Below are 27,080 nucleotides of genomic sequence, written 5' to 3'. Positions count from 1 at the left end.
TATATGTAACAATATTGTTTCACATATTAATTTAATTCGCTGCAATTGTTCTGGTCTTCATGGTCGCTAACGGCGTGTTGACCAGTATACAATAATTTCACAGGTATTGTAACAAAAGGGTATCATGGATGTAAGTGTTGTTGATATTCTATTAAGGTACTGCTCCAAGGTATTCCTCTCATAAGAACATCCTTACATAAGAGAAACATCCGCTTTCAATAGTAAACCAAAGAGAACCCAAAGGCTTGCAATAATGACACTAGTTGAATGGCTTCAAGCATATGACAGAGAATGAGGAGGAGTTTGCAGAAGTGTTTGATTCAAATGAGGAGGCTATGTTCGATGATCCTAAATTCTTTGACACCTATGTTGAAAAAATTCCCATTGGGATGAAAATGAAATCTGTCTTCTATGAACTCCCATATTGGGAGCATCTTAATATTGCCCACTTACTAGATCCCATACATATATTTTAAAATGTTATGTCTTCTTTATGGAGGCACATATCATCGAAAGAAAATGATATATTGGCTATTATGAGAGATCTTATTTCTTCAAAAACTAAAAAGAAACATTGGCTAAGACAAGAAACTAGAGGAGAGGTTGGTCCCTTTTGGGCTTTCAAAGAAGATGATGTCCCACAGATTTTAAAGAAAGATGATCTTTGTTTGGAAAAGGAAGTTATAATGCGTGTTAGGGTGCCTTATTTATATGTGTCCTCACTATGACACTGCTTCACTTTGAAAGAACATTTTTCGGGGTTGAAATTGCATTACCATTTGAACCTTCTAAGAGTACATATGTCAAAAACATGATTTTATTATTTTATTTTTTAGTTTTATGCAATGGGATATTTTATAATTAATTTTTGTATAATGTGCTATTCACTGTGCAGTGTCATTATCCTCTACTTGTGCGTGGGTGTGTGAACCATGACTTCCCCCAAGACCTACAATGTTCCATATCTAACTTATCTACATTTGTACGTTGGATCACATCAAAGGAGATTCATATGACTATCATTCCACGATGGCGTCGAGAGATAGTTGATCTTGTTTGTATGTTTGAGAAGGAATTGCCAAAGAGTTTCATGGACTTGCAAGTTCATCTTGTAATTCACCTAGTAGATGAGGTTGAATTAGTTGGGGTAGTTTCTTGTCATTGGATGTTCTTCTTAGAGAGGTACATGAAGAAATTGAAAGGTTTTGTTTGAAAAGGGGAAAAACCCAAGGTGTCTATGGTAGAGAGGTATATATCATATGAGCCTTTCTATTACGCTAGTGAATACATCAAGTAGATTAACAACACACCAGGTGCGGTAATTTAGGATGATCAAAGGGATGAAGACAAAAGGGAAGGGGAGCTTCTCCAAACAAATGGAAAGAGGCACATGATAAAGAGTAAGTTGCTTATCATTTGTCAAATTTCTACGTAGTAACTATTCACACTGAACTTCATACTAATTCATATTTTGATCTTATATGTACTATATATGTTGGTTTGATTTCATTAATGAATTTAGAAATTGAAGCCATTAAAAAAATCATTCTTTACAATATGGAAGTGACACAACCATGGGTCACATTGTATGAGCAAAAGAGGAGGAAATGGGACAGTGACATGAAATAATTCAAACAATTAAATGGTAGAAGTGTGCCTTATCATGATCATATAAAACAAAACATGCCAATGGCATGCCCTAATAGTTGGGTTTTTTATCAAGTCATAGAGAAATGCAGGGCATCTGGTCATTACCCGCGCACTGAAGAGCATGCACTAAACATAAGGATTGGGAGCAACAACTCGGTAATAATCTCTTTCTATACACTACAAAAAATAAGCAATTTGTGCTATATTTAGCGTCATATTTTAGTGCATTTTTTCCAATTGGGATGACAAGCTTGGCGCTAAATCAGACTCTATTGTACAATTTTTAAAGCGTCATTTTTTGTGCCAGATTTTGCATCCTTTTTTTGCATCAGATTTTGCACCTAGTTTTGTGCCATGTTTTTGCGTCTAATTTTGCACTGCAAGGGTGGCGAAAAAATTGACGTAAAACCTGGTGCAAAACCCGGTGCACATTTGGCGTCAAGTTTTGCACCATCTTTGATAAATGGAAGCAAATAACACCATAAATGGGCTATAGACACAAAAAAGGAAGCAAAATGGGATGTTAATCACAGGGTTTTATTGTAGTGATACATTTTTAACTTCATACTACACCTTTGAATTGTAACATCTATATTCTATACTTTTAATTATGTTTGGGTTATTAGACACATGGCACTGTGATTTTTTCACTTTTTTTTAGGTGCATTTGTTCCCATCTATATGGGCATATGGACATCATTTTCACACAGAGGATGTCGATAACTTATGCATGACACAAGACTATGGAGTGGAAGTCGAGTTTGACCAATCTAGTCGTGCTAGCCATCGTGATCAAAACCTAATACATGGGACGTTAAGTTACATCAGAAAGATACAAGAGATCATTCAAGTGGAATTATCTTTGTTCCAATGTGTTATTTTTAGGTGCAAGTGGTGGGACACCTTTGATCAAAATAATGTAAGGGAAGATAACAATATTGGGCTGATATCTATCAACTCTAGAAAGATGTGGCATGAAGGTAGGAAGCCTTATGTTTTCCCAAAACACTATGACCTAGTTTTTTTTAGCCAAATGTGTTTGATAGGGATTGATGGTTCATATTAGGACACGAACCTAGAACAAAAAATATTTTTGAGAACAACAATGTTATCATGCCAAATGAGGAAGATAACAAAGAGTGATATGTACTTGTGTTATTTCATCATTTATAATTTTTTGTATGTTTTTGTTTTCTTTATTTCACTAATTATATTATTTTTTATTCATCTTGTTATTTTATATAATTGGTAAATTTCACAAATGTTTTTACATGTCTTTTTGCAGTGGAAACATTTTTACACTTGAAACTAAGTATTTCCAATTGTGTACAACATCTATGATAATAAGGATTCAAGGTCATAATCCTTCTCAGGAAAATGAGAAGAATATAACCAAAATTAGAAAGTAGTGGATTTAGAAATAACATTGAAGATTTATTCTATATTTATATATTTATTGGTTTATTAATCAGTTCACATGTTTTTTCTTCTTGTTTAGTTGTCATGTAGTGATAACTCTATGAGGACTTTAACAATGAAAAATTTGTGTATTAATATGTAACATTAAATTCTTAACATGACAGGTAAAGTCATGTTTACTATATTTAAATCCCAACTTTTGCAACATTATGTAAACTAAAAGGTCTTATGCATGTATAAAATAACACACAAAGTGATAAAAAATGGAGAAGGAAAATCATATTGTGGTATCTATGTGTACTAAAAGGCCTACTACAACGTCCATCATCAAAGTTTAACCTCCCTTATTTTCACTATGCAACATATCTCCATAAATATAAATGTCGTTTAAAACTTGCTGTACAATATCTATGATAATAAGGATTCAAGGTCACAATCCAAACTTGGTGTACAATATCTATGATAATAAGGATTCAAGGTCACAATCCTTCTCAAATAGAAAAATGAGAAGAATATAACAAAAATGAGAAAATAGTGAATTTAGAAACAATATTGAAGGTTTATTCTAGATATAGATAGTTATTGATTTATTAATCAATTCACATGTTTTTTCTTCTTGTTTATTTCAAAATCAATATAAATCATGTAGTGATAAATCTATGAAGGCTTTAATAATGAAAAAAACTGTGTATTAATATGTAGGATTAAATTCTTGACATGAGAGGTAAAGTCATGTTTACTATATTTAAATTCTAGTTCTTGCAACATTATGTAACCTAAAAAGAGATCTTATGCATACATAAAATTTTCATTACATCTTTTTATGTACCATATGAGAAACAAATGGGCTTACATGGATGCATGAGAAGTTTTATTTTTTCTTCATGGATAATAGAACAATTTTGACTTTTCTTTTCAATGGTAATTATAAATAAAAGTTGAATTAATAAATATTTTATGACTAATAATTAAATGATAAATAATGTGATGGTGATTAAGAGAAATGTGTTTGACTTTCTAATAGACTTGGTGATGCATTCTTCTTTCCTATTTAAATTATGTAAAATAAATATATATTTTTATGTATTTATAGTAAATTATTTAATGTAGACATGTTTTTATCATTGTGAACATGATGTAATATTAGCTATGAGAAATGTGAAAATATGAATTTTAATGACTATCTCGTGATAACTATGTGGAAAATATAATATTTCTTGAGTTGTTCATTAAGAAATAATCAAATATATTATTTGTCAAAAAGTTAAATCTAATATAGTATGCTTTTTATATTATTTAACTCATTTATTATTAAAAAATAAAAGATGAATTTAAACCACAATAGCAAAATATTTAATCTCTTTTACTGATTGATAAATCAGTGATTGAGATGAATCTAGTGGTTTTCTATATCTATATATAGATCGACCATAGTGTAAGTTTTCATTGTTTAAATTGTATTTTTGAATATTTTATTATTATTAATATTTTATATTAAAAATTGAATGAGTTACACATTTTCGTATTATTAATAACTTTACTTTTTCCCCAGGCAAAATTGTAATTTTCATTATTAAGTAGTGAAAATTACATGTTGTAGATGCAAAAAGCATATAAAAAATTGTGGCTGACTATTCACTCAACAAACATCTGAGTGATGCATCCATGTATAGTTTAAAAACAAAAATGTGTTCATCTAAGTCTAACAAAAGTACATAAATATCAACTGATATATATCACTGTCCATATACAAAAATAAAAAGGCATCCATTATAATAGATATTGTGTCTGCTGTGATGAATCCAAGTATGTCAAAATATATGATGATATGTCAATCTAATTCTGGATCTGATGGAAAATGATCTACAAATGGGCGATGATAGTACTAATAGTGTGCATCACCAATATATTTTGAACTCATCCATGTCTGATGAGTCTGTTGCGCGCCCTCCTTGGAAAGTTGGTCAGAAAGAGTCTTCCTTTCCCTGTATATCTGTTGACATATAATGAAGTCAAACTGTGCTTTAATCATCATAATATCATCCAATAAGGTCCTGAGTGTGTGCACGTGACATGTAGAATAAATATTGAACCAATCAATAACAACTCTAGAATCACTAAAGACTTGTAGTTGTCGACAACCCTTTTCATAAGCAAAAAGGAGAAGTAATTTTAAGTTGAATAATTCTGAAAAGTTGTTAGTGCCAGAGCGCAAACTAGACTTCAATTTAAAGTAATGATTATTGTTGAGATATAGTACTTCCCTCCCAGCACACCTGCCATTTTTTGCAGAACCATCAAAGTATGCCTATGGTTTTAATTGGTCAAAAGCTTCAAGGAGAATAGTGCTTGTTTTGTTTCTTTGTTCTTCTTCTGGGAGTAAGTTGAAGATAGCAAGGATTTGTGCACCAATAAGCTGACATTGGTAATCAACGTTCTGAAATATTTTGTGGTTCCTTCCTAGCCATATGCCCCGACATATCAGAAGAGGATTGCTTTTTAATTTATGGGGAGAGGCCTCGTTCCACCATCTGTTCCAAGAATCATTAAAGGAGACACCACCCCATCTTATCCTGATGTCTAATTCTTGATATATCAAGTTCCGGATCATACTAGGAAAAGGGCATGAAATGAACAAATTATCAATTGTTTCTTCTTCAATGCGACAAAGAGCACCAGGTTGGTCCATGAAAATATATCTTTTTATGATTGTCACCAGTGGGGATTTTATTTTCCAAGAGGCACTAGATAAAAAGTTTGGTTTTTCCTAGACTCTTCAACCTCCAGATATGCTTCCACAACCACTTTTGTTCATCGGGTTATTTTGCAACATATATGAATAAGTAGCCTTCCTTTGGAGTATAATAACCCAACTTCGAATGTGACTAGAGTAGTTTGCCCTCCCTGTCCTGGAGCCTACTGTGTGAAGATGATAGAGCTTTGATGTAGTTTCTCCAAGCTTGGTTCCATTAAGATGGGATGTTTAAGGCCTATGCTGACATCCATTGCTGTCCCTAGATTGATGTATTTTCCTAATCAATGACCTGGTTTAGTGTATGGTTACCATGTTCTGCCAAATATGCCACCAGATCAGGAGGAAGAATGTGTTGTCCATTGCTGCCGAACCAAGAATAAAAACCAATCTAGACCTAAGAAGTTGTACCAATTTTCCAGGCAAGTCCCGATCCAATAATGTGGAATGAGTCAATTAAGAACTAACTAAAATATTTTACCTTTAATTATTATTTCCTTGTGAGTACTAAAATATTTTAATAATTGGGTTAGAATGAATATGAATGAACTATCCAAGAGATAAAAAATATTTATGGTAATTTTACAATTATAATTTCAACTATTGAGAAATGGCAACAAGAAATTCCAGTTTAATTTGTCATTGAATTAAACTGAGAGTTAAAATCGAATTATATTCTCATAGCAACTTCTAAATAGTTAATTAAGTTTAATAAACTTAATTAACTTAAGAATTTCGAGTTGGAAGTCTTTCTGTAGTCTTTTTATGTTACCCCTAAGTTTTATGGGTCCATTATGAGTTTAAATTGAGATGGAAATTAGATCACTTAGTTTACTGAGTTAAGTTCAGTTAAATTAGTTCCAAACTGTTTGTGGAACTAATAGAGAGTTAACAGTCAGTTGGTGCACTAGTGCATCCACAAGTGTCACTCTAATTAACTGAAGATTCCCTCATAAAAAAACCATGCATGTCGGTTCTAAGAAAGACCTAGTTGATACTAGAGTGCAAGGACAATGTATGTTATATTATTTACTGGAGTGTAAATATCATGCATGCATCCGAGATTGATCCTATGTTTATATTGCGTAGTTTCGGAAGGATGAATTCCCTTTAAAAACGGGATATTCATCCTAGGAATTACGCAAGAGATTAGGGGCTTGGAGAGCTACAGAAATGGTTAAGTGTTGGCCAAGAGCTAGCTTGTGAGCTGAGAGAGTTGAGCATACTTGTGCGAAATTTTTCTAGTGAGAACAAGCTTTGCATCTTCACCCATATTTCTGATATATGCAACACAGATAGTGGGGTTTTGAGCAGTGTCTTTCCCTAGATACATCTTTTTTATGTGCCATTGATTTATCTTCTTGTTCATATTGATTTCAATCAATCTATTGGCTTCCGCTGATTGAAAGTAGTATATTCTTGTCCTGTGCTTTAGTACATTGCATGAGCTTGTGAATCTACATGATTTTCTACATCAACCATATTAAACTTTGTAATCTATAAAAAAAATCTTGGCCTTTTTTTTTTAAAGTAAGTCGTTTTTCATGTAATTTCAATAAGGAAATTTTGATATAAGTTCACCAATACATAATCTATAATAAACATTATTTCATAAAATTAAACATCATGATGATAATTATCTAACAAACATAAATATCTCCTACGATACACATTCAAATTCACTACCATCATCTAATTATATACATCTCTAGCACATATAAATTTCATTAGCTAACACACAAATCTAATAATCTAACAGAGCATCATCATCTTGATCACATCTAACAAAATACAAACATTGTAATCTAACATCATCACCACACACATCCACAAATTAATATACATCTCATGTCAAATAACTGATATCACATACACATCTATCCACAAGCACATTAAATGAACATATATTACATGACCTAACAATATACACACATCAACACCAACATATAAATTAAGTACATAAACATAAAAGAAAAAAAATGCACCATATATATATATATATAAACAAGTCAACAAGTGCATCAACTCAAATAAATGCTATCAAATATCTGATACAAAAAACACAGTTGTGGCAGCCTGGTCTATTGCCTGGTCAAGTAATTCATCAACAATCGAACTATTAAGTGGAGGAGAAGGTATTGGTTGGTCTTCTCTCTCAGGAGAAACATGAGGCACCATCGCCAGTATTGGGTGATCATCATGAGGCGAATGATAACGAGGTGGAGTACTACCAGAAAGATCACTGACACCCTGACCATTATCCGATGGGGTAGTACTACCAAAAGCATGATCACCACCCTCATCATCATGATCCCACGGGCTAGAACGGGGTGAAGACTCATGTGATGACTATGTTGGATGCCCTGCATCCCTCCTCACTACCAATAGCCTAGTAACTCTGATGATGTGACACATAAGATTCACCATATCACATGGATAGTCCCTGAAGAGCTCCAAGAGGCTAGGATCTACATTGATGTCTTAATCCCTTGCAGGGTGGACTTCCTCCTCCACCAAAAGTCTAGCTAGCTGGTCGAAGTAGTCCATCCTAAATTTGAGACCAACCCTACGAGCCTAGATACCCACGCCACCCCTCTGCATCTGAGGATCATGTGCCTCATCATCTTGGATCTCGCCCAGACCTCATCATCTTGGATCTCGCCCATCTCTGCACCTAATCCCTCATGTGGGGGAGGAGGCGTGTCCCCAACGAATGTGTTAATGTCTACAAAATATGAAGTACACAAAAATAATAAGTTAAATACTGTGCTAGAATAAATTTTATTCTAATTAATTAAGACAATAAAATGAAACTATATTAATTTAAAGAAAACACTAATATTACCTCTATCATCTACAAGCTCATCTAGTGTGAAGAGGATGTTGAGACACTGCTCCAATCCATCCTCGTGTATGGACACAACACCAAGATAAACATGTGGTCATCCTCACTGGCTAGTAGCACCAGTGCCTCGGCGGAAATCCTAATTGGATACTTCAGCAGGCCCCTCTGGGGCATCATCTGGTCCCACATACGCATCCGCACCTCATCCATAGGCCTAGGAGGGCGACAATAAAATGTAGGCCTCGTCTCTCGAAACCTCTCAAAAAATAAACAAAAAATCTCTGAAGAAAAATAGAAGTTCGTCCTCCCATGTATAATCACACAACATCTAACTAAAGCCCTACAAATCTGCCTCAAAAAATGGCAGACCATTTGATACATCGTGGCAATTGCATCAAATAATCGAAATAAGACAAAAGAGAGAAACTAATGCGCTACCCATCACTAGTATAGTGTGAAATTACTGTCACTAATAATGAGAGACACCTAACCTCCTGCGCAGCAAAAGAAGTAATTCGTAGCTATCCACCACACACGTGAAAATCTTTTGGACGAACTACATGACCCCCAACATATCTCTGAGAGTAGACAAGCTGACTCTTTGCTGCAACCCCATGGGGGACATTAGGGAACTCAGGAAAATCCTCACCTCTCCTGGATAGGCTAGTGATAAACTATATGTTCTCCTCATATTGTTTATACCATGTCTTGAGACCGACACAGAAAGACTGCTCCTGGACACTCCACCAAAGGATCAGGTGTGCCAATAAGATAATGTGTCTTCAGGGATGTAGCCTCCTCATAATACTTAAGGAGGCATACATTCCTCAATATTGCTCAAGTCACTGCGCTAATAGGGCGAGGGTATATATCCCTCTACCTCTCTCAGGCCACCCCTGGTCAAACCACATTGGATTGGACATCCATTTGCTGTTGCTCCCTCTACATCTCTACTACATGATTGACATATAAAATACATCAACCTCATATATAAAACCCTTTTTTTTATTAAATGAAATATGTATTTATGAATATAGAAACCTAACTTTCAATTAAAAAGAAAAAAAATTCCACGGTGCGCCCAAAAAACAATAATGCACCAGCTTCGGTGCACTATCAAACACACTGACACCGAAACAATGCGTACATACGTATGACACACCACTTTTGGTTCACATACATACATTTTCAATGCGATGCATCTAGAAAAACTTACACATCGATGCATACGTATAACCTTTTTTCACTAGTACGAAACATTCAGGTTATCGAACACACCGAACTATATTTATGTCTGTGTTGCGTTGGGTAAATATAAACGCACCGAGCGTAACCTAAAAATGTACGCACAAACATACAATTTATAAATTTTCCCGGTGCGTTGTAATTTACGAAACAAACCGCAAAAACTCCATTGTGTTAGGTTCACGCATTGAACTTTGATGCACCCTATAAATTTTCAGGGGGCACCATTATTGGTGTGAGCCAAAGCTATCGAACGCACCGCACAGGATATCTATATTTTTTCCAAAAATAATTGATTTTTTGACCTATTTTTCAATTCTAATCCACTAAAAAATTAAATTAGAGAGAAACATAGACATTACCTAGACATTTGGTTGTCGGGGATGCATAGTTGACACGTAATTGAGAAAAAATAATTTCACCACCATTTGAGAAAATTGGAAAGCCACACATTGTGCACGATACAAAAGGATGGTGAGCAAGAGAAGCATCGACGACAGGGCGCTTGCGTGAGGCTAGAGTGGCACCGCTGCTTCAGAGCTCTACAACACTATAGATGGTAAAAATGAAACTTTTTGCCGGTAGGTTTTTTTTAACCCTGTTCGGTGCGTTATTATTACCGCACCAATGCGTAACATCTCCAAGAGCACCACTTTTAAAAAACAAAGTTGAAAACCCTATAACAATGATATTGTTAAGATGCACCGGGGCGTTCTAATACATGAGTTGCACCAGTGCTTTGTGGGACTATAGCATTGCATTTTTTTTAAATTAGAAGCCACATAGCAGTGCTCTTTCTCAGACGTATTAGGGCATTTTCATACATGAAAAACAAGTGTGCCTCATAAGAAAATAGCACCACATTTAAAAAAAAATTAAAACCCTATAACGATGTTCTTGTTAAGACACATTGAGACGTTTTAAATAATGAACCACACAAGTGCTTCATGGGAATATATCACTGCATTTAAAAATAAATAAAAACCCTTAGCAGTGCTCTTTCTAAGATAGACCGAAGCGTTTTAATACTTGAACAACACTAGTGCTTCATTGGAATATAGCGCTGCATTTTTTTGAAAATTAAAAACCTATAGCAGTGCTCTTTCTAAGTATGCACCTTAGGCGCTTTAATACAAGAACAACACCGGTGCTTTAGGTGGATATAGCACCGACTTTTTTTTTTAAATTTGACCTTTATCCGATGCTATTGATTAGTGTAAGCACCATTGCGTTGTATACTGTGTACGCATTGAGGCATTAGAGTATTAGTTTAACATTGACGCATCATCACATTATAGCTTGGGACTGGGAAAAATGAATTTTAGGACCACAATTTTTGTAAATTTAACCCTTCTTCGGTGCTATTGAGTAGTATATGCACCAATGCTCTTTATTATTTAGCGCACCGTTTTTTTTTTTTTTTAATAAATCTGCCATGATGCACCATATTCTATTAGGCACCAGAGCTTATATGTATAGTAAAGCACCAATGCATTTACATATTATAGACGCACTATTAAAAAAACATCCGCTAAAACATCCGCCCGCCTGCCCACCTCCGCTACAAACATATTTTTGGGCTATTTTTAGAGGGGTTTCCACAAAAACCTTCACTAGAGGGTCTTTTCCTTGCAGTTATTTTCTCCTTCAACTATGAATCTAGTACCAAATAGATCTGGTCTTTATAATAGATGATGTCGTCCACGACTCGGTATCTATCATCCTATATCAAGCCCGCTAGAATCTCATAGGCGAATGTGTTTTTGGAATATTATACAAGTAGCAGCGACTTTTAGTCATTTGTTATCTCCAGGGATGAGAATGGATGGAATCCTCAAGAGGGCATCTGCTACTGCATTATTTTTCCCCTTGACATACTCGATTTCGAAGTCATAGGCCTGCAATTTGCTGATCCACTTTTGTTGTCTCACTCAGCGCCTTCTACTACATGAGGAATTTCGGGATGTTATGATTTGTTTTTACTTTGAACCTATTCCCCACAAGATATTGTTGGAACTTGGTCAATGCATGCATGATGGGCAACATTTCTTTGTTATAAATTGAGTAATGTCACTCATAATCTCTAAGTTTGCGGCTCTCAAACGCTATGGTGTGGTGATCTTGCATCAAAATTGCTCCTATTCCAGTACCCGAAGCATCACACTCCAACATGAATGTCTGGGTGAAATCTAGCAATGCAAGCACACGCAACAAACTCATCACCTGCTTCATCTTCTCAAACGTTTCATGTGCTTTATCGGTCCAGTTGAAAGCCTCCTTTTTGGCAAGGTCTGTAAGAGGCGCTATTAATTGTGAGAATCCCTTAACAAACTTCCTATAGTATGTGTAGAGACCAATGAAGCTTTTCAGTTTGGTCACATTTTTCGAGGAAAACCCTTTGACGATTGACTTGATATTCTCTTGATGGAAATGAACCCCATAATTTTCAATCACATGCCCTAAATAAAACATCTCTGTCATGTTGAACTCACACTTGGACTCCTTTGCATATAGTTCATGTTATTCTAGAATCCCCAATACCTTGTCCAAGTGCACTAGATGATCCTCCCAAGTCTTGTTGTAGACAAGTGTATCATCAAAGAAAACCAACAAGTACTTCCACAACTATTTGTTGAACACGTGGTTCATGCATGATTGAAAATTTGCCGGGGCATTGTGTTAGGCCCCTATACTACTAGTGTAACCCCTTATTGTTATTAGTATAACCCACTTATTATATTGATGTACCCATGTAGTGCCCATATTGTTACTATTGTGCCCCATAGAAGCCCACTATTGTTATTATTGTGCCCTTACATTATTATTGTTACGTCGGCTCTGATTATGTTATAACCCCTTAGACTCCTATATATAGAAAGGAGGTCTTTTGATTTGTATCATCCAAGAATTGTTCATTTATGTAATGTAAAGGAGGTTTCCCCCTCGAAGAGGCTGAATTCTAAGGCGTGGATCTCTCTTTTCTATCCTTTTGTGAGCTGGTTTCATAACATTTGGTATCAGAGCTTTGGATTCTAGGGTTTCGTTGCTCCAAACAGGTCATCGTGGAATTTTCGCTATAACTTTTTTTCTGTGACGTTTCAGAAGTCGCAAAAAAAAACCCATTTGAGAAGAAATCGTGCTGAACCTTGGGTCCAAATTTCAGAGCTTTTTGCGCGATATTTGCGGAGATATGATCTGAGGAAGTTGGTCTTTTTGCAGACTCCTGAATTACATTCAAAACAGGTGACCTGGGGAAAATCGTCATAACTTTCTCTCTGAGGATCGGATTGAAGTTTCGTAAGAAGGTACAGAAAGAGGACGGACTGTAGTTTCTTGTGGGTGTTTTTCAGGTCCAAAGGTTGAAACAGTGACTCGTGGCACGTCGAACAAGTTCGCTCTACTGAACTAGTCTATAATCAAGTCACTGTGGGAGATTGTGCATAACTCTTTCTTGGAGAATCCAATTTGGATCAGACTGGTGGCATTGGAAAGAGGACACAGAGGGCTACTACAGGTAGCAATTTTAGAACTTAAATATCCACAAGTACAGAGTTACAGTCGTTTCAAGTTTGAGGTCCTAAAATCAAGAAAAAGCAAGATGAGGAAGTTTGATGGCAAGGATCCGGTAAATTGGATACTTCAGATGGAGCAATATTTTGATCTACATGGTGTACAACTGTTACAAAAGGTATGTATTTCATCTTCATATTTAGAACCGGATCAATTTTTATGGTATAAAGGGCTTTGTTCTCGTAAAAAACTTGTTACGTGGTCAATTCTGACGGAGGAAATGATAGCACATTATGAGCATACAAAGAGCAACACCACAACAATTGGAAAGAGTAAAAGGGCTTTGTGACATATTTGAAAGTAAAATTATGGCAACAAGGAAGTCTACCCCTCACAACTATAAAGATGGACGTGTTGTTCGTCCTAGCCTTCCACAACATACAAGGGTTACACCACAACAATTGGAAGAAAAAAGGGAAAAAGGGCTTTGTTACAATTGTGATAGCAAATGCACTAAAGGTCATAAGTGTGCTGAGAAGAAATTATTTTACATAGGATATGAAGAGGAGGAAGAAAAGGATCAAGAAACATCAAAAGAAGAGGATATACGCCAGGACACCACCCCAGAGAAAGAAGAAATGAATCAGACCATATCTTGTAAAGCATTGGCAAGAATTACCACTCCTCAAACTCTCAAGATAGAAGGACATATCAAGAAGAAAAAGGTGCAAGAAGTGAAAGACCACATCGAGAAAGAAGAAATGAATCCAGCCATATATTGTAATTCAATGGACGAAATTACCACTCCTCAAACTATCAAGATAGAAGGACACATCAAGAAGAAAAATGTTCAAGAAGTGAAAGATCACATCGAACATCAAGAAATGAATCTGACCATATCTTGTAAAGGACTGGAAGAAATTACCACTCCTCAAAAGATAGAAGGACATATCAAGAAGAAAAAGGTTCAAGCAGAGAAAGATCACATCGAGCATCAACAGCAAGTTCTCCAACTTTTAAAGGATAATGCCACTTCGGTGCAAAATCAAACAAAACAACAGGTAGATCAACATCGTAGTGAAAAAAATTTTGATGTAGGTGATTGGGTATTTTTACTGCTACATCTCAAGCAAGCTATTTATGAGAAGGAAATGTTGGCAATACTACATGCACTTAAAAAATGGCGACCTTACCGAATGGGAAGACTCTTCAAGGATGAGGATGTGGAAGCATTGTTTTGTGCTATTTATATTATCCAACCAGATTGGATAAACGAAGCAAGGGATGAATGGAAGAAGGACGAAGAAGTATGGCCAATTATTCAAAAGTTGCAAAAGATCCCAATTCAAGCGATATTGCCAGAAATTGAAGAGGAAGGAAACATCATATTGGAACCTGGAGCAGTCACAGAAACAAGAACTCGACAGCTACGAAATCGATCAATTTCATAGTATCTCATCAAGTGGAAGAACTTACCCGCTGAATATTCCACATGGGAGGACAAGAACTTTATACAGAAGCATCAATAACTACTCAAGCGTTGAGGACAACGCTTTTTGAAGGAGAGGGGCATGTTAGGCCCCTATACTACTAGTGTAACCCCTTATTGTTATTAGTATAACCCACTTATTATATTGATGTACCCATGTAGTGCCCATATTGTTACTATTGTGCCCCATAGAAGCCCACTATTGTTATTATTGTGCCCTTACATTATTATTGTTACGTCGGCTCTGATTATGTTATAACCCCTTAGACTCCTATATATAGAAAGGAGGTCTTTTCATTTGTATCATCCAAGAATTGTTCATTTATGTAATGTAAAGGAGGTTTCCCCCTCGAAGAGGCTGAATTCTAAGGCGTGGATCTCTCTTTTCTATCTTTTTGTGAGCTGGTTTCATAACACATTGATTGACCCAAATAGCATAACTAGGAACTCGTAATACCCATAATGGCACATGAAAGTTGTCTTCTAGATGTATTGTTCCCGAACTCAAATATGTCGGTAGCCTGAAAGAAGATCTATCTTCGAAAAATATTTGGCTCCCTTCAAATCATACATCAAATCATCTATCATGGGGATAGGACACTGGTTCACGATTGTCTTCTTGTTAAGATCCCGATAGCTGATGCACATTTGTAAGGTCTTGTCCTTCTTCTTAGCCATCAGTATTGAAGAAGCAAAAGGACTAGAGCTAGGACAAATATGACCCAACCTCAACAACACCTTAATGGCCTTTTCAATCTCATCTTTTAGACCTTGGGATGTCGATAGGGACTGGTTTTGACTGCCTACACACCGTCCTCCAATTCTCTAACATGCTCAAAACCCATGTCTGGTGGTCTACCTGGACGAATGTCAGAAAAAACTTTCTAGTGTTTGCGGAGCAATACTTGAATGTGGTTTGGATGTTGTCGCGATTGATCTAACTATTTTCTCTCTTTAATGAAGCACTCAACTGCCCACTCAAATTCACCTCGTCACAACACTGCCTCCATGTTGTTAAATGATACTCTTTGGTGGGTATTGATGCATGGACCTTAAAACAACCTTCATGCCATCTGCGAGATCTTTAAACTCTATCTCCATGTTTTGTTGATCAATAGTATACTTCCCAATGTAATAGAGCCACTGAACTACTAGTACCACATTAGTGTCCAACACATCCACCACGAAGAAATCATATGTCACTATGTAATTCCCCATTACTAGATTTAGCTTGAGGATATATCTGGTGCAGTCCATCTGATGGCCACTTGGCATGACCACTACAAATCCTTTGAAATCCTTTGTCAAAATTCCCCTCCGATAAACCAAGGTTGCATCTATGAAATTGTGGGAAGCCCCACCATCGATCAAGACCATCACCTTGTGTCTCGCTAGAACTCCATTGACCTTGAAGGTATGATATTTGGGGAAACATGACATGGATGCGATAATAGGGGGTTTTCCCCGAACCTATGAAGTCTCACCACCAATTGTCCGTTGTCCCTATCCCTATACCTGCTCCGGTGTTGGCTCCTCATCATTCATCATTGTCACTCTCTGAATACACCTCAATATAATGGGCCTTGCCCATGTTGTCCTTTCCTACACACCCATTCCCTGGTGCCCAAGGCTCTTGACAGCTGAAACATAGCTTCTTCTTTCTCAAATCTTTTTGGGTTTCCTCGTATATCTTCGGTTTCTTAATCTAACTTCTTTGCTCTTTTGGGAAAAGGAAGGGTGAGGAGTGAATATGCTCTTAGGAACCACAACCTGCATGTCCCTAGCTCCATTAACTGCAACTTGTAGAGTGGCTCATTGATACCCCTTAACCCAAACTTGTAGAGGCTCAGGTAGCCCCTCAAAAAATAAAATCACCAACTAAGACTTTGATATGTTTGTGACCATAACTACTAATCTCAAAAACTCTAATATGTATGCCTTTTCACTACCTGTCTTTTTGAGTTGTGCCAACTCTCTAAATGAATGTCTGGATCGTTCTTATCAAAATGCTCTATGAGCCTTTAAGTGAATTCAATATATGAGGTTATGCTAGCATGACCCATGGTCACTAACCTGTTGTCGCTTTAAAGGCACCTGCAACACGAGTGCTTTAGGAGACATAGAAAGCTTCCCAGAGAAAACCTATGGGTTGATTGTAGACTAGTGCCTAGGACATCTTAAAGAGAGGAGTGCATTTGAGATTATCTGAGGGATTAGTTACACTCCAATTGTCACAAAGTTTTAAAAATAGAATAAAAGAGGGGTTTGGTTCAGTCAGCGTTCATGAAGGTAGACTCAAGCCAATACATGGATCCAAATGTTCAAGGGGTAAATCAAGCTAACCTCAAAGAGGAATGTTCAGTTTTGGTGGTCGACACACAACAATAGGCAACATAATATTGCAGTTGTAGTAAAGGTGAAGAGGAGGAGAGAAAGGAGGGAATTAGATGCATAGGGCTGCCAATAGAATCCTAAGCAACAATGTTCCAACAGAAATATGGAAGAGGGAGAAGATGAAAGAGTGGCAGGAGTGGAGCACTAGTTAGGTTTTCTAGCCATATACTCATGGGCACATTTGTATCCAAAAGCTCAAGCCAATATGTGCATATTACATGTACTTAAATTAAATATGTAGCAAACACAGGCACTGTTGCTACTTGGTAACAAATATACAATCATGAACAAGGGAGAAACCGACAACTTCATCACACTATTTTAGAGACAGAAAAACATATATGGAATGATATTATAGAGGGGAAAACATACTGCACATTGATATTCTTGGAATCACTAGAATAGTTTCATTAATACTTAGAGGATCCAAATAACCAGTCCATGACATTCAACAGTGTATAGCTCAAGTCCCTCATGAACAGACAAGTAGAACCAAAAGTGGAATCGCAGAATTCAAACCCTCAGGTGCAGAATTCTAGAACTCATATTAAGTATTTCTCCCCCTTATTTATACAAAGAAGGGGGGTTTTGAATCCACATTTACAAAATATCTCAGCTCAAGGCCAGCTGTCAAATTGACTAGCTGCCTAGGCCTGCCATAGCTCTATTGCCCCAAAATGATTTCCAAGGATTAGATTCCTTTCTTGAAAACAAATAGAAATTACAGAATAATGAAAAGAAAATGAAAACAAAAAGATGGAGGAAGTGTCCCTCTGTTGTTCCTGTGAAGATCTCTGATCAATCCACGTCTATGCCATGATGTGCCTTTCATGTTGCTCGGCTAGTTCCTGTCACTTTCATATTAATTGCCCGACTTCCCCAAGCTGATAGCGATCAACTATGTTTGCTTGTCATAGAGCAGAAGCAGAGTTTGTCGAGGCCATCCTTTATATTTACGACTGAGTGGAGATCCATGCTGAGCCATTAGTCTTCCTTAGTCCCCCCACACTGATTTGTCGATGCACCATGCCTTCATTTAATACTTCAGATGATGACCCATCTGCCTTCAAATCTTTGTACTACGCTTATCGCAGCCATATATGCCCTCTGAAGCAGTTAATACAAGTGTATCAGAGCTCAGAGATCAGGGGCTTTAAAACTGAACAGGCTTTATAAACTGCGAACGCCGATCTCCTTTGGCCCCCTACGGTTTAGCCCCTTTCAGTGTTTCTGTGTCATAGGACCACGAGCTGTGACCTGGGGCTCAACCAAATATGATAGGTTTCTTATCGGTGGCTTGCAATCAGGGACTTTAACTTGGATCTGCGACATTAAAACTTCATTGTTCGCCGATCACCAATACCCCTTTAGTGCTTAGACCTTGGTTCTTAGGCCCTTTATTTGACCGTGGACAACCCCCTTATCGGAGCCCCTTTATTGCATGATCGCAATCGAAGGTTTAACTTGGACGTAACAACATGCATCATCCTACGATTTGCGATTAGCAATGTGACATCATCCTCTGCCACGTGTCACCCTGATGTGCCCCATTTGGACACTTGAAAATGCCAGATCTGCATGCCACGTGTCCTCCATACCACCACATCATGATGATGTCAGCGACCACTTGGGTTTATCGGGACCAATAATATTCCACCACGTGGCCTGTTGGAGGAGAGAGAAAAGGCCCGCCCTTCTCTAGTTTTGCCACTGATTTCCTTTGTTGATTGCAATCGGCCCTCCTCAACGCATTAACACTAGAGGCCCGAATCTCGACGATTTTTAATGTTATTGACCTTCGGCGATTTCATGACGTCATATTGGTTGTACCCTCTAGCACTTGCAATCGTCAATATGTCAATTCACCCAGAACGTCTGATTGCCTACTCATCCGTCACTGTCAGGACCTCTGATTGTCGATCGCTGATATTGGCGATCGTTGATTGCAAATTTCACTGTCTTCCCCTACTGGTGCTTCCCAAAACTCCAATTACAAATTGCGATGAGCCTTACCCTTAGTCATTTTCTCTTTGTTTTCTGGCTTTCAAATGGTAGCTTCAATCTAATCTAACTTCTGATCCAAAAGTCAATTTATGTCTTTCCTTGTACCGTTGGAAATCTTATTCCGAGCCCTATCCAATGGAAAGGGTCTAATTTAGATTTGAGAGATTATGTGGCTTAGAATATGTCTGTAATCTTTTCTTCTCTTTTTCACCCTTTTCACAACTGAAAACACATTTAGCAGCGAGTGACAACATTGGCTCCAACTAGGGCCAATGCCTTGCTGGCAAGGTGCTAAGAACCTACAGACCAGTGGCCTTCAAAATTGGGCATGGAGTCAAAAATATAATGAATCTTATATAACCATAAATCTCCATGAAACTTTACTCGCAAAGAGTCCTTTCCTTGTCAAACTAAAATGCAGAAAAAAAAAATTCTACCAACTAAAAAGTAAATGCTTAGCGAGTGAGCTTATTTATATACAACTCCTATCTACGTATAGGGCTCAATTCACTTAAGTGAGTTCAAACCTCCAATGGAGCCAAACCAGCATTTGGGTGTTGGACCTAACACATCCATGCCACTGTAATTTGAAAATCAAAACAAGCAGTACCATGAAAAATCTTCAAACAAAAAATATGATACATGCTCTAGGAACAACCCTTGTTGCTGACTTAAGAATGTCATCATGTGGTCAATTACAGGGTCACAAAACTGACAAAAAATATTTACAACTGCCTTTCTTTCATGCAAAGTCTTCTGACCAAGATTTTCTTGATCAGCGTAGTTGCAAATATGGTTCGACTCCTCAACTTTATATTTTTCGATCAAAACTTATCGCTAGAAGCTTTCTCCCCACTTGTCGGTAAACAGATCCTTTTGACAATCCTCGACCATCTCACCCTCGTCTAAATAATATGAATCATAAATCGGAGGAGGTTCTTAATCTTGTTCTCCAGAATAAGGATGTGCATTGTAAACTACAACCTCTTTTCTGACCTCCTAGTGGGCCTCCTCTTATTTTGCAGCTTCCCATGACTAGGAGCATTGTGGCTCTGCATCACTTGACTCTCCATCAGAGTTGTATTCATCATAGGAAGGAGAAACATCAAATTCAGCTGAATAAGACCTCTGAGGGTTTATTTGCAGCTCAATAATGTTTCATTCTTCTCTTTCTTTCTCATTGGGTGATGCTTCTTGATGTGAGTAGATGTTTTCTTGGAGCGGAGCTCCAGAAACATCTTTAGCAGGATCATTAACCTCAGGCATATTTTCAACATTAAAATCTGCGCAACAATCTTCAAAAATAGCATTCAGTGGATATAATCTTTCGCAATAATGATTGAATGTTATGTGAAATTTCTTTAAGGAAGATATGCTACCATGAGGTATTGTCCTATACCAAACTCTAGCATCCTCTTCTAAAGAATACATGAACAATTTCATTTGTACATCTTCAAGAAAAATACCCTGTTATTCCATGCATTCATGAAAATATTTGAGGTGTTGGTCAAGCCTTCTATCTCTGTCTCCACTGTATCTAGGTAAATAGGTATTCCATTCATGCACTGAAGGGACATGACTGGATAACCATCAATAAAGGAAAAATCTAGTGGGGCAAATTTGTTGGCTAGGAATGATGGAATGGCCATTTTGAAAACCTCGTAGGTCAGTGATCTCAGTTTCAAAGGTAGGGAAAATATTCAGCTTCTTTAACATCAGAGTGAGTATGAGGGTTCTTGAAAGCCATGATGATCAAATAGAGATATGGACAATGGAGTCGCCAGGATGTTTACCATAAAATTAAAACAATGGAATCGCCAGTGTGAGAGATCTTCAACCCAAAATTCCCTTGCTCACCACACAAAGGGAATGAAAAAAACAAATCGTACCCAGGGAAAATATTCTAATCCGTTCCACGGAAACGATGCCAAAAAGATGTTATCGCTTTAAATGGCACCCACAACACAAGTGCTTCAGGAGACATAGAAAGCTTCCTAGAGACAACCTCTGGGTTGATTGTTGACCAGTGCCTAGGACATCTTAAAGAGATGAGTGCATTTGAGATTATATGAGAGATTGGTTACACTCCAATTGTCACGAAGTTTTAAAAAGAGAATAAAAGGGGGGTTTGGTTCAATCAGCGTTCATGAAGGTAGACTCAAGCCAATACATGGATCCAAATGTTCAGGGGGTAAATCAAGCCAACCTCAAAGAGGAATGTCTAGTTCTGGTGACCGACACACAACAACAGGGAACTTAATCTTGCAGTGGTAGTAAAGGTGAAGAGGAGGAGAGAAAGGAGGGAATTAGACACATAGGGTTGCTAACAAAATCCTAAGCAACAATGTTCCAGCAGAAATATGGAAGAGGGAGAAGATGAAAGAGCGGCATGAGTGGAGCGCTAGTCAAGTTTTGCGACCATATACTCATGGGCACATTTGTATCCAAAAGCTCAAGAAAATATGTGCACATTATAGGTACTTAAGTAAATATGTAGCTAACACAGGTACTGTTGCTACTTGGTAACAAATATACAATCATGAACAAGGGAGAAACCGACAGCTTCATCACACTATTTTAGAGACAGAAAAACATATATGGAATGAGATTACAAAGGGGAAAACACACTGTGCATTGATCTGCAAGGAATCATCAGAATAGTTTCATTAATACTTGGAGGATCCAAATAACCAATGCATAACATTCAACAGTGTATCGCTCAAGTCCCTCATGAACAACCAAGTAGAACCAAAAGTGGAATCACAGAATTCAAACCCTCAAGTGCAAAATTTCAGAACCTGTATTAATTCTTTCTCCCCCTTATTTATACAGAGAAGGGGGGTTTTGAATCCACATTTACAAAATATCTCAGCTCAGGGACAACTGTCAGATTGACTAGCTGCCTAGGCCTGCGATAGCTCTGCTGCCCCAAAATGATTTCCAAGGATTTGATTCCTTTCTTGAAAACAAACAGAAATTACAGAATAATGAAAAGAAAAGGAAAACAGAAAGATGATGGAGGAAGTGTCCCTCTGTTGTTCCTGTGAAGGCCTCTGATCAAGCCATGTCTCTGCCATGATGTTCCTTTCCTACTGCTCGGCTGGTTCCCGTCACTTTCATCTTAATTTCCAAACTTCCCCTCTGTCTGTAGCCGATAGCGATCAACTGTGTTTGTTTGTCACAGAGAAAAAGTAGAGTTTGTTGGGGCAATCCTTTATATTTATGATTGAGTGGAGATCCATGTCGAGCCATTAGTCTTCTTGAGCCCCCCCATACTGATTTTCTACTGCACTATGTCTTCATTTAATACTTCCGCTATCGACCCATCCACCTTCAAAGCTCTGTACTACACTTATCAGAGCCATATACTCCCTATGAAGCAGTTAATACAAGTGTATCGGAGCTCAGAGATTGGGGGATTTAAAAATGAATAGGCTTTAGAAACTCTGAACGCCGATCTCCTTTGGCCCCCTACATTTTAGCCCCTTTCAGTGTTTCTGCATCATAGGACCACGGGCTGTGACCTGGTGCTCAGCCAAATATCAAAGGTTTCTTATCGGCGGCTTGCAATCAAGGACTTTTAACTTGGAGCTGCAACATTTCAACTTCGTCGTTCGCCGATCGCCGATACCCCTTTAGTGCTTGGACCTTGGTTCTTCGGCCCTTTATGTGACCGCAAGCCAGCCCCCTTATCGGAGCCCCTTTATTGCATGATCGCAATTACAGTTTTAACATGGACGTAACAACATGCCTCATCTGCAATTTGTGATTTCTAATGTGACGTCATCCTTTGCCATGTGTCACCCTAATGTGCCCCCGTTGGAACCTTGAAAATGTGAGATCTGCATGCCATGTGTCCTCCATACTACCACGTCATGATGATGTTGGACACCACGTGGGTTTATCGAGACCAATAGTACTCTGTCACGTGCCCTGTTGGAAGAGAGAGAAAAGGCCTGCCCTTCTCTGGTTTTGCCACTGATTTCCTTTGTTGATCGCAATAAGACCTCCCCAACGCTTTAACACTAGAGGCCCGAATCTCGGCGATTTTTAATGTTATCAGCCTTCGACAGTGTCATGACGTCATATTTGGTTGCACCCTCCAGTACTTGCGATCGTTGATATGCTGATTCACCCTGAACCTCCGATTACCTACTCGTCTGTCGCTGTCAGGACCTCCGATCGCCGATAGACTATGGGCCATGGACCTCCGATCGCTGATATGTCGATTCACCCCGAACCTCCAATTGCCTACTCGTCCGTCGCTGGCAAGACCTCTGATCGCCGATAGACTATGGGCCATGGACTTCCAATCACTGATTGCCGATATCGGCAATCATTGATCACAAATTTCATTGTCTTCCCCTGCTGCCGCTTAAGAAAACTCTGATTGCAAATTGCGATGGGTCTTACCCTTAGTGATTTTCTCTTTGTTTTTTGGCTTTCAAAGGGTAGCTTCAATCTAATCTAACTTCTGATTCGAAAGTCCATTTTTTGTCTTCCTCATACCGTTGGAAAGCTTATTCCGAGACTTATCCAATGGAGAGGGTCTGATTTAGCTTTGAGAGCTTCTGTGACTTGAAATCTGTCTGAAAAACTTCATGCTCTTTTTCACCATTTTCACGGCTGAAAACACATTTAGCAGTGAGTGACAACATAACCCATAATACCACCACTCATGGGTGTCCCTGTCCAGATGTAATATCGCCAACTTAATGGCCTGAACCTTGGTCATCTGATGTAGCTAAAGGTAGGTGTCCAACTTTTGGACCCACAATTTAGCTGAACATTTCGATGACCCATCAAAACAAGGAATGGTCACCTTTCCCAATATTTTTTGTAGCTCTTGATTTTGCTTCAATACCCTTTGAGTTGCCTTAGGCTTGCTTTTTAATTGGAGGTGGGGGAAGCTAGTGAAACTTATAATATACTGGAACTCACATCCCAATGATCTATACTCCAAATAATCTACATAAGGAATCCCCTGACTCGTCTGCTTTGTCTAGTCTTATGTCGTCTTACGTATTAACTAAGGCATGTTGGGTCTAGGTTCTCTGTTGTATAAGCTTGAATGGCTCTGCATGGTAGTATGGGCATGGCTACCCTATGAACTATTAGACCCTTCTCCATTAACAAGTTCCTTCTCGGTGGAATTCCCTTTGCTTTCTATCCTGCTCATGAGATCCACTATCTCCTTTTGGCCCTTAGCCAAGTCATTCAGTGCACTAAGCAGGCTATTAAATGCTTGACTCTCCTTATCCCCCATGTTTGGTTCTTCTTTTCAGGTGTCTCTTCTACCCCTTTCCCCTTTAGTAGGGGATTTTTCTTCTACTTCTGAAATATGCTCTTCCTCCATAATGAGAGTGGGCTCTCTCGTTTTGTAGTGTCTTTTGTAAGTGACATAAGAGTGATCTTTTGAACTCATCCACTATGGTTACAAACTACCCCTTGAACCTCATAGTTGTCCAAGAACATGCTCTGATACCACTGTGAAATTCCTTTATTGGAAAATCTTGAAAAAACACAAAATTTCTAAGTTTATAGAGTCTGTTTCATTGTGATGTTTTTGCAAACAATTTGTTTACATAGTGTTGTAGTGGTCTTTTTGAAGTTATTTCTCAAATAAACATACAATTCCGATACAAAATTTATATAATAAAATCTGAAGCACAAACAATCATCTTCTAATTTAATACATAGAGAAGACAATGGATAAATAGAGTAAACGCAATTGAGATTATTTCAGTGAGCAACCTTTGATATATTAGTCCTTGAAGGTGAATGGCAGACCTCAAAATAAGAGTTTGACTCAAGAGATAACTTCAGAATAGAGTTGCTCAGCTTCAACTCCCACATCCACCATATCTGGGACCAAACTTGTGCATAAGAATATGTACAATCAGTGAACTCGACCCAACATGGGATAAGGAGGTTCGACTTCAAGCCTCATCTAGTTTCAACCCCTTTTAATGGTTGAACTCAAACTCTTTTACACAGTGCCCCTTGATTGTAACACGACCCCTTTATGTTGATATCGACCCCAGTAAACTCGAACCTTACCATTGCAACTCGTCCAACAAATGAGGATAACCAGACTTGAGGGAAAGGATGGAGCTCAGCTAACAAATGACCAGTAAAGTCGACCCTTCTTACCAAGAAACTCGACCCCTCTATAGTGATGAGTCACAACCTCCAATACACAATCCAAACTACAAAAATCTAAAGGTAAAATTGTCCACTTTAATGGGTGAATGCGGCCCTCTTCAAACTAATTCGAACCACTGATATTAGTTTAGCTTTGGCCTCAAATTAAACTAGGAGGTTGGTCATCATCTTGAGTGTTTCCATCTTGTAGAATACAATAAAAAACTTAATATTATAAGATAAAATCAATTGATAAAACCTTGTACCTCTATTATCTTTTAGAAATCTTCTGCTCCTTGGTAACATAATGGTGAACTCTGAGTGGTTCCACTTGCTTAACCAACTAGAGTGTATAGTTTAAACACCTAAGCTAGAAATGGCGGCCATGGTTTCTCAAACCCTAAGCTTCTTTTCAAAAATCTCTTTTATCAAAATGCGAGTCATAGAATGAGGAGAAACTTTTCACTTTTCCCTTTTTATAATTTAGTGGTCATTTTTGCTACCATTCTACCTATTTAGTTTCATAAAAACATTTTATGAGATTTTCATTTTATAAAATGAAAGTGACTTTTCATTACCCTATGATATGTCTCCCTTTTCTACCATTTAAGCATTTATAATGTTTTTTTAGGTGAATCATATTCCCTTATTAAAATTTTACCCGCCTTAGCCTACATGAACTTGGTTAGGCTAGTTGAACCCATCTTATGCCTCCTAAGCAGTTGGGGACATTACACCATTTTAGTGTTAATAAGATATTGCAACATCTACTATGTACTTTTACTGGCCACACATAAGGAATAATTTTGAAGACTTTGTTTGGGTATGCTCACTCTGTATTACTCCAAAGCCTACTTATAGGAAAGTCAAATTGTCATGTCCCCAAATAATAATTTTGCTAAGGGAATTCTCAATTTTGCAATTTTTGGCACTTAATAAATATTTGACATATAAACTTAGGAAGAGTGGATGAAAAATGAAAATGTATAAAAGTGCCATCCCCGAACATTAGAAAAGCCAAGAAATTTGAAGGGAAGTGGAGAATGGGGGCCACTCTAAGGGAATACACACCCCTTGGAGGAATTCAAATTAAGTGAGAGAGGGAATTTGATGGGTGGATCCCACAAGGAGCGTGATGGATGACTAGATATAAATTAGAGGTGAGGCTCCCATTTTAGGGGCTTTTGACAATTTGAGAAAAGAACCAAGTTCTCTTGAGTTGTTGAACCAAGACAACTAAGTGTTGTTTAACACTAAAGGATTCCAAGTGAAGATCTCCTCTCTACCTTCAGTGGACTTCGAATGCCACTCTAGAGGAGACATCTTCACACTTCATAGTTGTTCAGGGAGGAGTTTGTAGGCACAACCAATCATCATGTGGAACAGTTGGGACGCAGAACAAGAGTACACATTTCTTTGGAGAGCCGTCATGTGTTGGGATTGGTTCCAGGATTTTGTGGGTTGGTTTCCCTTGGTATTTGTTGAATATTTTAGGTAAATTTTGGGGTTGACTTGGGGCTATCTATTGTGCCAAGTTTTTCATATGTTGGGCATGCGCTGAGGAGCTTCTAGACTGCGCGGTTCATAGAAGGGAGTTAATTTTGGGGGAGACTTGACCGAGAGTTTGG

General features: G+C 37.7%; 1 protein-coding gene across 2 annotated transcripts in view; it reads right to left on the bottom strand.

The window, feature by feature from the left end:
• Positions 1 to 4,817: 4,817 nt before the first annotated feature.
• LOC149205420 (uncharacterized) overlaps positions 4,818 to 27,080 on the bottom strand; it is a 39,824-nt gene continuing 17,561 nt past the window's right edge. The window contains exon 2 of one of the 2 annotated variants that reach the window (XM_089395063.1): positions 4,818 to 5,062. The gene's annotated coding sequence lies outside the window, so the exon portion shown is untranslated. The remainder of the gene's footprint in view (positions 5,063 to 27,080) is intronic. The other variant, XM_089395064.1, reaches the window with a different exon arrangement.

The sequence above is a fragment of the Pinus tabuliformis genome, chromosome 1_2, assembly GCF_031772625.1.
Source record: "Pinus tabuliformis cultivar Carrire ecotype Pingquan chromosome 1_2, CPIR1, whole genome shotgun sequence".
In the NCBI taxonomy this organism is placed as follows: domain Eukaryota; kingdom Viridiplantae; phylum Streptophyta; class Pinopsida; order Pinales; family Pinaceae; genus Pinus; species Pinus tabuliformis.
This window is presented reverse-complemented; position numbering and strand designations above follow the sequence as displayed.